Source organism: Rhinolophus hipposideros (assembly GCF_964194185.1).
Source record: "Rhinolophus hipposideros genome assembly, chromosome: 13".
NCBI classification, from domain to species: Eukaryota; Metazoa; Chordata; class Mammalia; order Chiroptera; family Rhinolophidae; genus Rhinolophus; species Rhinolophus hipposideros.
The window spans coordinates 75,245,958-75,255,506 of NC_138059.1; the positions used below are offsets into that span (position 1 = coordinate 75,245,958).

At 46.7% G+C, this 9,549-nt stretch overlaps 1 pseudogene across 1 annotated transcript; it reads left to right on the forward strand.

Annotated features, from left to right (window-relative positions):
* Positions 1–951: 951 nt before the first annotated feature.
* LOC308506991 (melanoma-associated antigen B1-like) lies at positions 952–7,512 on the forward strand (annotated as a pseudogene). The gene has a single exon. The product of its transcript is annotated as a melanoma-associated antigen B1-like (transcript).
* Positions 7,513–9,549: the final 2,037 nt, after the last annotated feature.

Here is a 9,549-nt window from a genome sequence, read left to right on the forward strand (position 1 = left end):
TGCTATCCACTCCGCCCAGAGTCCATGCGATGGTCTGTCATGCCCCAACGAACCAGAAGCCAGCCCCCCATCTGATTTCATTTCCCACGACTGCCTCCTCCGTCCCTGAGGCCAGGAATCAGGCCCCTCGCCAGCCTGGCACAGGCCACGCAGATTCCCTGCTCAGGGCCTTTGCACTCACCACGCCTTCTCCCTGAGACAGTATTCCCCCGGTGTCTCTCACCCCTTCCAGATCTTAGCTCAGGCATAACCTGCTTAGTAGTGCCCTGGTTTCTCACTTCAAACCCTCCAATAGCCCAACCAATGTCCTCTGCATTATCTTTCTCCACAGCACTTATTATACTTTGTTTTGTTTATCCCACTAACATGTGAACTCCAGGGGAGTAGGTGATTTTTGTGTTTTATTGATTTCTATATCCTGGAATATTGCCTTGTATACAACAAGTGCTCAATAATACTCGCAGGCTGAATGAACAATAAGCTAGCACAAATAAGAGGCTCCATTATTATAAATAAATTCTCTCCGCAGGGAGAGAATCACCCTACAAGGACAACTCTGATTTTCAATTTGCTTCGATCCTTTGAATCTAGACTGAGGAAAGAGTTCTGGAATCCCAGGGGAGCATTCAGGAAACCTTAAGGAGTTTTTCATTAGTAAGGAAGAATATCTTTGAGAACTTGACTGCAAATTTAAAAGTTGTACAAACAGGTTTTATATCCTAGGAACCTCTAGAAAGAGTACATGTTAGGACCTTGAGTCGTTTGGAGGAGGAGGTCTAATGTGTATGTTCATATATATTGAATTACATATAATATAATATTACACAACAAGTGCTCAATAACACTCACAGGCTGAATGAGCAGTGTTGCGACCTGCACAACACAAGCCGTGGGAAAGCGAGGCAGGCGGCGAGGGTTGAACTATAATAAAGAGACAGAGACTCATTTACAGTTAAATCACAGCGGACCAAGGGACTCGCAGCCTCAAGAGACTGGAGCCCCGAATCGGGTCACTGACAGTATTTATTGATTACAAACAATGAACATCACATGACTAGAGGCAGGGTCTGTGAAACTCTTACACCACTTCAGAAAAATGATTTCAATGCCCAATCATTTGTCCCAAAGCAGCCGAAGCATGGAGCCCCAAGATGACTAAGGTGCGGTGTGCACCACCCTGGGGGAGAGTCTCTCGCGGTGAAACTGCCCTGAGCTGAGCAGAAAGAGCTGGATCAATCGCTCTAATGTCCTCTCTCTCAGTAAGGTGAAGAGGGAGTAGCAGAGGCAAGTGGCAGCTTCTCACAAGAATGAGAGGAAGGAGGGGCAAGGCTCCCTCATATTATTTCTTATAGCAGCTCATTGGGGTCTCAACGGGGTCCCGTCTGGCTTGAGTTGTCCCTCCCGCGAGGAATCTTACTCGTTGTTGACCGCAGACACTTCTCTTGAAGACCAGATGGAGAGACTCAGGATGCTATAAACTCCATCCCAGAGAGGCACAGTCCCACAACTTCTTCTTTCCTTAGGGAAAGGTTGGGGGGGACAGACGGCTAGGCTGCTGTGTGACCAGATCACAGAATTCAATTTTCTGCTCTAGTTAACATGCACCTCTCATATATGCACATATACGTATATGGGATGGCAGAGATGTACATTAAAATTGGAGAAAACTGTCCTGTGGTCTTTGAAGGATGCCTGTGGAAAGGCAAGCGAGAAGACCAGTGAAACAGGGTACGAGAACGTGCTTTGTGAGGCAGGAAGGAAATGAGTTACACAGACGTGTAAAGTCCAGCGTTCATGAGCCAGGCTGCCGAGAGTGAGGCCTCGCCCCAGAGCTGTGGCGTAGGGTGGCAGAAAGAGGAGTCCCTTGTCTCGCCTTGTCTGCGTCAAGGTACGAGGTGGCCTAAGGAGCTGGCATCCCCTGCTCTGCCCACACTAGTGCCTGCTGTGCCTGAACTGCGTCATCATGCCGCGGGGTCACAAGAGTAAGGTCCGCGCCTGGGGCAAACACCTCCAGGCTGGAGATGAGACTGAGAGTCTCCGAGGGAATCAGGCCGCTGCAACAGCAGCAAAAGAGTGCCCCTCTTCTCCTGTTTCTGGGGGTCCTCCCCCAAGCTGCCCTGCTCCTGGCCCTTTCCAGGAGCCTCAGGGAGCCTCAGCCGCTTGGCCTCCTGATCTGATGAAGGTGCCCAGAGCCAAGGTGAGGAGGGCCAGGCACCTCCCTTGCAGCGTCGTGCACTCGCTCGGCTCGCCAGGACCCTCTGCCCAGGAAGGCACACATGCTGATGCAGTTCCTGCCGGCAAAGTATAAAATGGGCAAGCTCATCACACAGGCAGAAATTCTAAAAGTGGTCAAGAAGTAGTACGAGGAACACTTCTCTGAGATCCTCAGGAGAGTCTCTGAGCACATGGAGCTGATCTTTGGCCTGGAGTTGAAGGGAGTGGACCCCAGCAGTCACTTCTATGCCCTGTTCGCCATGCTGGATCTCCCTAGTGAGAGAAGTCTAAACAGTAAGAAGAGTGTGCCAAAGACTGGTCTCCTGATAAACATCCTGGCCGTGATCTTCCTGAAGGGCTACCATGCCACTGAGGAGGAAGTCTGGGAATCCCTGAACATGTTGAGGATCCATGCCATCTTTGGGGAGCCAGGAAACTCATCACCAAAGATTTGGTGCAGCCCAAGTACCTGGAGTCCTGCCCGTTGCCCGGCAGTGATCCTGCGTGCTATGAGTTCCTGTAGGGCCCAAGAGCCCACGCTGAGACCACCAACATGAAAGAGCTGGAGATTCTGGCCAGGCTCAACGAGACCATCCCAAGTGACTTCTCAAAGCTGTATGAGGAGGCTTTGCTAGATGAAGAAGAGGGAGCAGAGTTGAGAGCCGCAGCCAGGGCTGCCAGTATTACCAAGGCCAGTGCATCTTCCAAGGCCACATCGCACAGCTCCTCCCACGTGTAGCGAGGTCTGGGGCAGGCTTTTCACCTTGGGGTTGAAGAGAGCAGCCTGATCAATAATGTTGTAAAGATTTTGTAGGGTATCCGATGGACACTTGTCTCATGAGGGAGACCACCTCAGAGATGGTGTAGATGCCTGATCACTGCACTGTACACCTGAAGCTGAAGCTGGACAATAATGAATGTCAACTACAATTTTATATATATATAGTCACAAGAAGTGGAGTACAGCATTCGGAATACAGACAGTGGAAACATAATGGCTGTGTGCAATGTCAGAGGGTAGTGGTTGTCACTGTGTGAGGGATATAAATGATAAATGTCTAACTATCACATTGTTCTGTGCACCTGAAACTAACAAAAATAATAATTTTAAAAAGAGAGACTGAGAGAGAGAGAGAGACAGAGAGAGAGAGACAGAGAGAGAGAGCAGCCTGCCTGCTAAGTAGTGGGCGGTTGAGGTCAGTTTAGTTTTAACAAAATGTTTATCTGCTTTTCCTTTTTTTTCATGAGTAACTTCTGGGTAAAGATAGAAGGATAGATAGATGATACTAGATAGATACGTAGATAGATAAACACAGAAAAATAGAACATTTTCAGATGTCATTTGTTTTCATAAAGGTTTAGAACATTCAAAATATAAATATGAGAATGACATGGCTGTCACATATTGTGCTATCTAAAATGTTTGAAAGTTAGTTTTGGAATTTGTAAGACATTGTTGTCAAGGACGGTCTACTTTTAACAAGGTGTTTATCTACATTTCCTTTTTTGTCATGAGTAACCTCTAGGTAAACAGATTAGATCAGATTAGATATAGATATAGACAGATATGTAGTATTTTTTTCAAATGTGATGTCTTTTAATGAAGGTTTAGAACCGTCAAAATATGTGAATGACATGGCTATCATATTTTTTCTATTTAAAGGGTTTGAAAGTTCCAGTTTTTGAATTTATAAGACAAATTGTCGTCAATGTCGGTTTAGGTATAAGAAGATGTTTATCTGCATGTCCTTTTTCCCCATGAGTAACTTCTAGGTAAAGAGAGAAAGATAGGTAGGTAGGTAGGTAGGTAGGTAGGTAGATAGGTAGGTAGACAGACAGACAGACAGACAGACAGACAGACAGATACAGCTGATAGTTATACATAGATATGTAGTATTTTGTCAAATGTTGTATCTTTTAATGAAGATTTAGAACTTTCAAAATATAAATATGTGAATGACATGCTGTCACATTTTTTGCTATATAAAAGGTTTGCGAGTTACAGTTTTGGAATTTTTAAGACAAATTGTGGTCAAGGTCAATTTGCTTTTACCAAGGTGTTTATCTGCATTTCCTTTTGCCCATGAGTAACTTCTAGGTAAAGATAGATTAGATTAGATATATAGACAGATGTAGTATTTTTTCAAATGTTATGTCGTTTAATGAAGGTTTAGAACCTTCAAATTATAAACATGTGAATGACATGGCTGTCATATTTTTCCTATTTAACGGGTTTGAAAGTTACAGTTTTGGAATTTGTAAGACAAATTGTGGTCAAGGTCAGTTTAACACAATGTTAATCTGCTGTTGCATTTTCCTCACAAGTAACCACTAGGTAAAAACAGAAAGATAGCTATATAGACTGATATAGATATGCAATATTTTTTTCAAATGTTGTTTCTTTTAATGAAGATTTAGAACCTTCAGAATATAAATATGTGAATGCTACAGCTCTCACATTTTTGCTGCTGAGAAGATTTGAATGTTACAGTTTTGAAATTTGTAAAACAAATTGAAAATATTCAATATTTTGTTCATGATCTAGATAACATGGCATTGAAACAGGATTTTCATGGAGATGTAAAAGAATCCAACAATACTTGGGATCCCAAAATAGAGGAACGAAATTAAAAAAGAAATTCACTGTGTTCAAAGGAAGAGAGAGAGAGAAGGAAAGAGAGAGAGAGAGAGAAGGAGAGAGAGAGAGAGAGAGAGAGAGAGAGAGAGAGAGAGAGAGAGAGAGAGAGAGAGAGAGAGAGAGAGAGAGAGAGAGAGAGAGAGAGAGAGAGAGAGAGAAAGAGAGAAAGAGAGAAAGAGAGAAAGAAAAAAAGAAAAAAAGAAAGAAAAAAAGAAAAAAAGAAAGAAAGAAAGAACCTTGCTCACATCTGTAACCTGACACTAAGGCAGAGTACCGATTAAGCATTGGCCCTGAGGGGACTGGTAGCTGGAGACAGCAGTGGGGGAGAACAGAGGAGGCAGCTAAGCTCCATAATGAATTAGAGGCAGAAAAATTCTGGTCTCTAAGCCAATGGTTCTCGACCTTAGCGACAAAGTAGTGGCCAGTTCTAGCTCCAAACCCAGGTCCTGTGTCCTCGGAGATGCTGGCTGTGTAGGGACAGCTGGGCCCAGGTCGCACACTGAGAAGCACTGCAGTAGGCAGTTCTGACGCTGGGGTGGGAAAACCAACCTAGGAAGGCAAGGCTCCAAGTTCAAGTCCTCTCTCTGTCTTCCAACTTCGTTTTCGGTGCTTTCTTAATGACGGCCAGAAGGTGGCATGAGTGACACTAATTCCAAAAGTACCTCGAACACTGCTCCAAGGAATTAAGGGTTGCATCACCCAGCGTTTCTGCGTCTAGCTCCCGTGGAGACAGCTCTCCGTGGAGACAGCTCCCCGTGGAGACAGCACGGGAGACAAAGCAAAGTGTGAGCAAATGGACAGGAGAAAGCCGCACGGATCACAACTCACCACCTGCGAATACCGTCTGGCTGACACGTGTTCTGAGAAACCCCTCGTCATGAAACTCTAGGATTGAAAGCATTGGCTTACAGATCATTCGGGAATTCGATTTGGGATTTTCTTTTTTTAGATGTTTGGTTGGCTGCTTGCTTTTTAAATATCTGTAGCCTCCTACGTTTTCCTTTTAGAGTAGCAGTCATGAGAAACTGAACTCTGCTGGCGTTGATTTCCAAAGCTCACGTGACACAAGCTTTACGAGGCTCCTCGCACATACCAGATAAAGCCTCCCAGGTCGAGGCTGTGAAGAAGCCGAGTTCAATCATCAGACACCTCCAACTCACAGTGACTGAAGGGGGCAAGCCACCTGCGGAAGGAACTGCAGCCTGGGAAGATGGACAGGCAATGGCCTGTCCATATGTGCTCCTGTCCCCTGTCCCATTAGGGGAGGACAGGTGTGGTCTTCCCTGCACAGCAAGCCTCAGCTAGGGAGTGCTTGTCATTCCCTGCGTTGTAAGTCTCTGCTGTGACCCCTGAGCTGCGCTGTGGTCAGCTCAGGACGGCTGTGTGCCCCGGCTAGGCCGGGTTCTAATGATAGGATGGCATGTTGACACCTCCTGAGGGCCAGAGGGTGGCGGCCATGGTGAGCAGTGACTCGGGCGGGAGACAGAAGCCCAGGCATGGGGCAGATCCTCACCCCATTGCCAACCAAAGGATTCCCGACCAGGACATGCAGGTTCCCTCTAAAGAGTATGACCATCTGGTCTTCACAAAATTCTGGAAAGTTATTGCAAACTGTCTGCATTCCTAGCCCCTTCTGTGTTTTCCATGGGATATATTTTGAGCAAGTCCCCTTTCTAAAAGAGCAGAGCATTTCCTTAAGGACTCCAGTCATAACCTTTCAGTTAGGTTCTTCGGAACAAGGCCCACTGGCCTGCGCTGTGGCCCTTGGCACATGAGAGGTAGCGGGGGCCAATGACACACTCATATTGCCCCCTAGTGATGGAGCTGCGGCACCAGGTGCTCTGCTGCGTCTTCATGAGCAGAGCGCTCCGAGTCAGGGCCAAAACACATGTGGCATCAAAGTCAGTGATGGAAAACCATCTTCGTACCAGGAAGGCGAATCCTCCTAAAAGCCGGCACGTATACTCAGTCACGCAGGCTTTCCATCTCCAGATTCCCTCCCTCTGGGAGCCTGTATGTGAAGGTGGCGTGGGACTCAGGTGTGACTCACAAAGGCACCCCAAGAATGCTGGACTCCCGCCAGCTCCTTTCGGGCCGATGGCGGGAGGGCCGGGCGGCCGGCTCATCTTCTGGGAACCTGACTGTCAGGACTGAACTGGTTAAGCACGTCCAGCTTCTCCAGCTGGTCAGGCACCCACGGGGAGACTAGGAAACACAGGGCCGTTTGTCACGCTGACAGGAGTGTCAGTGTCCACGGCCCCCAGCAGCCTGCACCTCTCCACCCTCCACAGTCCCTCGTGTCTAAGTCACCGTCTTAGATGGCACCACATGACACAAACTTTGAAGCCACCAGGATAGCCTTCAGTTCGGTCCTGATGACTAACTTCCGGCATCTGCTGATGAGACTCTGCACTGACAGCCACCTCACAGAGAAGCGCAGGTTTCTGTCCTCTAGCAGGGATTCTCAGGCTTCATCACGTGTGAATCACCCGAAAATGTTCCGCTCCAGTAAGAACAGGTGGGGCCGCAGGTCCTACCCACCGAGAGAGAGGCCCCGGGGCCACAGGTCACCGGAGAGAAGTTGGCAGGAGCCGCGAGCACGGGCTGGTTCCCTCCTGGGCACTGGACGGTTAACCGAAACACAAGTAATGAGAGATCTTGTCCTGTAAAGATATACACGTATATAATTTCCTCTCAACACCAAAGTCAGTGGGGCAATATTTATTTCACTGTTTTAGATATAGAGGAATCTTTATTGCAGTAGGAAGAAACTTAAGAAAAGGTACCAGAATGAAGGACATACAAGGATGAGTTAGAATAAGAAAGTAGAGACAGAGGTGGGATGAGGGACCGCTGGGTGGGGACAGAAAATCCTCAGGACAGAACTTGAAGCGGGTGGGCAGGGGGCGAAGGCTGCGGTCCTTTGTCCTCTGCCCTGGCCCGCCTCCTCCTTGGTGGAGGAACTCACTCAGCACCTGATCTGTCAGTGTCACCCAGCTGTCACCAGCCCTGCACTCGGCTGTGTGCACAGATCACCCACACCACCCGCCCTGAGCCCCAGGGTTCCCGCACCCTGAAAGCACTTTTCTTGGGAGCACGGACAACGCAGATGTCAATTCTTACTGAGCGTTTATTAATCTTTCCATTTCCAGTACCTTACATGTTGTCTGGTGAATAGCAGGTACTTAATACGGAAAACACTCAAGACTTTTTAAGATCCAGAATCACTGTAGATGCAAAAAAATAAATGTGTTTGGGTTTTCTTTCTCCCCAGAGATTAGAAAGAAAAATGGAAATCAAGGAAAATAATATACTATTTGACAACTAAACAACAGTTGTATTTAATAAGGATACCTTTGTTTTTTATCTTTTTTCTACTCTGTTTTTCCATGTTTATGCCTACCAACTATTTTAAATGGCTAAATATGAATAGCATGTCAGTTTATGTTCACAGAAAAATATCTTGCTGTTGATTGGGTAATTATTGACCTTAACACAGAAAGTTAACGGCTATCTTGTGGAGGTGGAAAGAGAATTGCAAAAGGCTTTCACCATTACATCACCCATATCTGTTGAATTTTTATGTACAAACACGACCTTTTATTGGGAGGAAACCTTCATTCCTTTGCCTCATGTTGACTTAAAGGGACGATCCTAATATTTCTTGCATCTCTCCCTCTGTCACAGGCTCTTTCCCAGGAATTATCTGACAATTGAATTAGGACAAGAAACTGAGACAGCTCACAGGCCCTTTCTCAGTCTTTTCAGAGCCGGTCTGTCCACTGGACACGTGCGTTTCTTTATTGTCTCAATGGGCTGTGACACCCCTACCCCCACCCCAAGTGCCACAAACTCCAGTAAGGAGCCAGGACTCGTCTTCCCCTCAAGACTGTGTCTCTAGCACCTACCCAGATGCTGGCTCCCAGAGCACTCAGGAATAGACACTCAGTACTAAGTTAACAGACCCCTGCCCTCTCCCAGGTGGTGGGGGTGGCCCCTCCTGAGAGGCTGGCAGTACAGCGGTGTGGGGGCTCCGCTGGTGATCTGTTCAGAGTGAGGTGTCCACTGTGTCTGCACTCAGGCCACGTGCGTGCGCTCGGCAGGCACAGCGGACTACTGAGTTCACCTCTCACTTGGCTCCAAGTTCAAGAAAAGAAGGAAGATATTATTTACTGGGTATCCTCGAATTCCAACATTTTTATCATTAAAACTTTTCATTTTAAATGGACTTATTTTATTAGAGTGCTACCTTACTTTTTAAAAGCAACAAAACCACTCTATAGTCCATCAGATCAGCGGTGGTATGGAATTTACTTTAAATTGGATATTGGCTGAATATTAAAATCAATGGTTTAAAGGCTCGGATTAGTTTTATCAATTAAGACTTACCTAACTTAAGAGAGTCATAACTCCTTAAATTCTTACATTTTCAGAGCCTATGAAAGCAAATATTTCCGTCACCACTGAAAGCACTTAACAGCAGGTAGGGTCGGGACCCTTCCTAAGATGCTCACAGAACACCTGACTTGCCCGCTAGAGCAGAGGGAAGACACAGAGCAGGAGAAAACAAAAGATAAAAACAAGCCACAAGAACAAAAGCAGCCCCCCAGTCACCTCCTAGGCTTTTAGAAAGCAGCCTCCCCCGTACCCCCAGACACATGCAGGATGTTTCCTTGACGCCATTCCCTTTGGCTGCA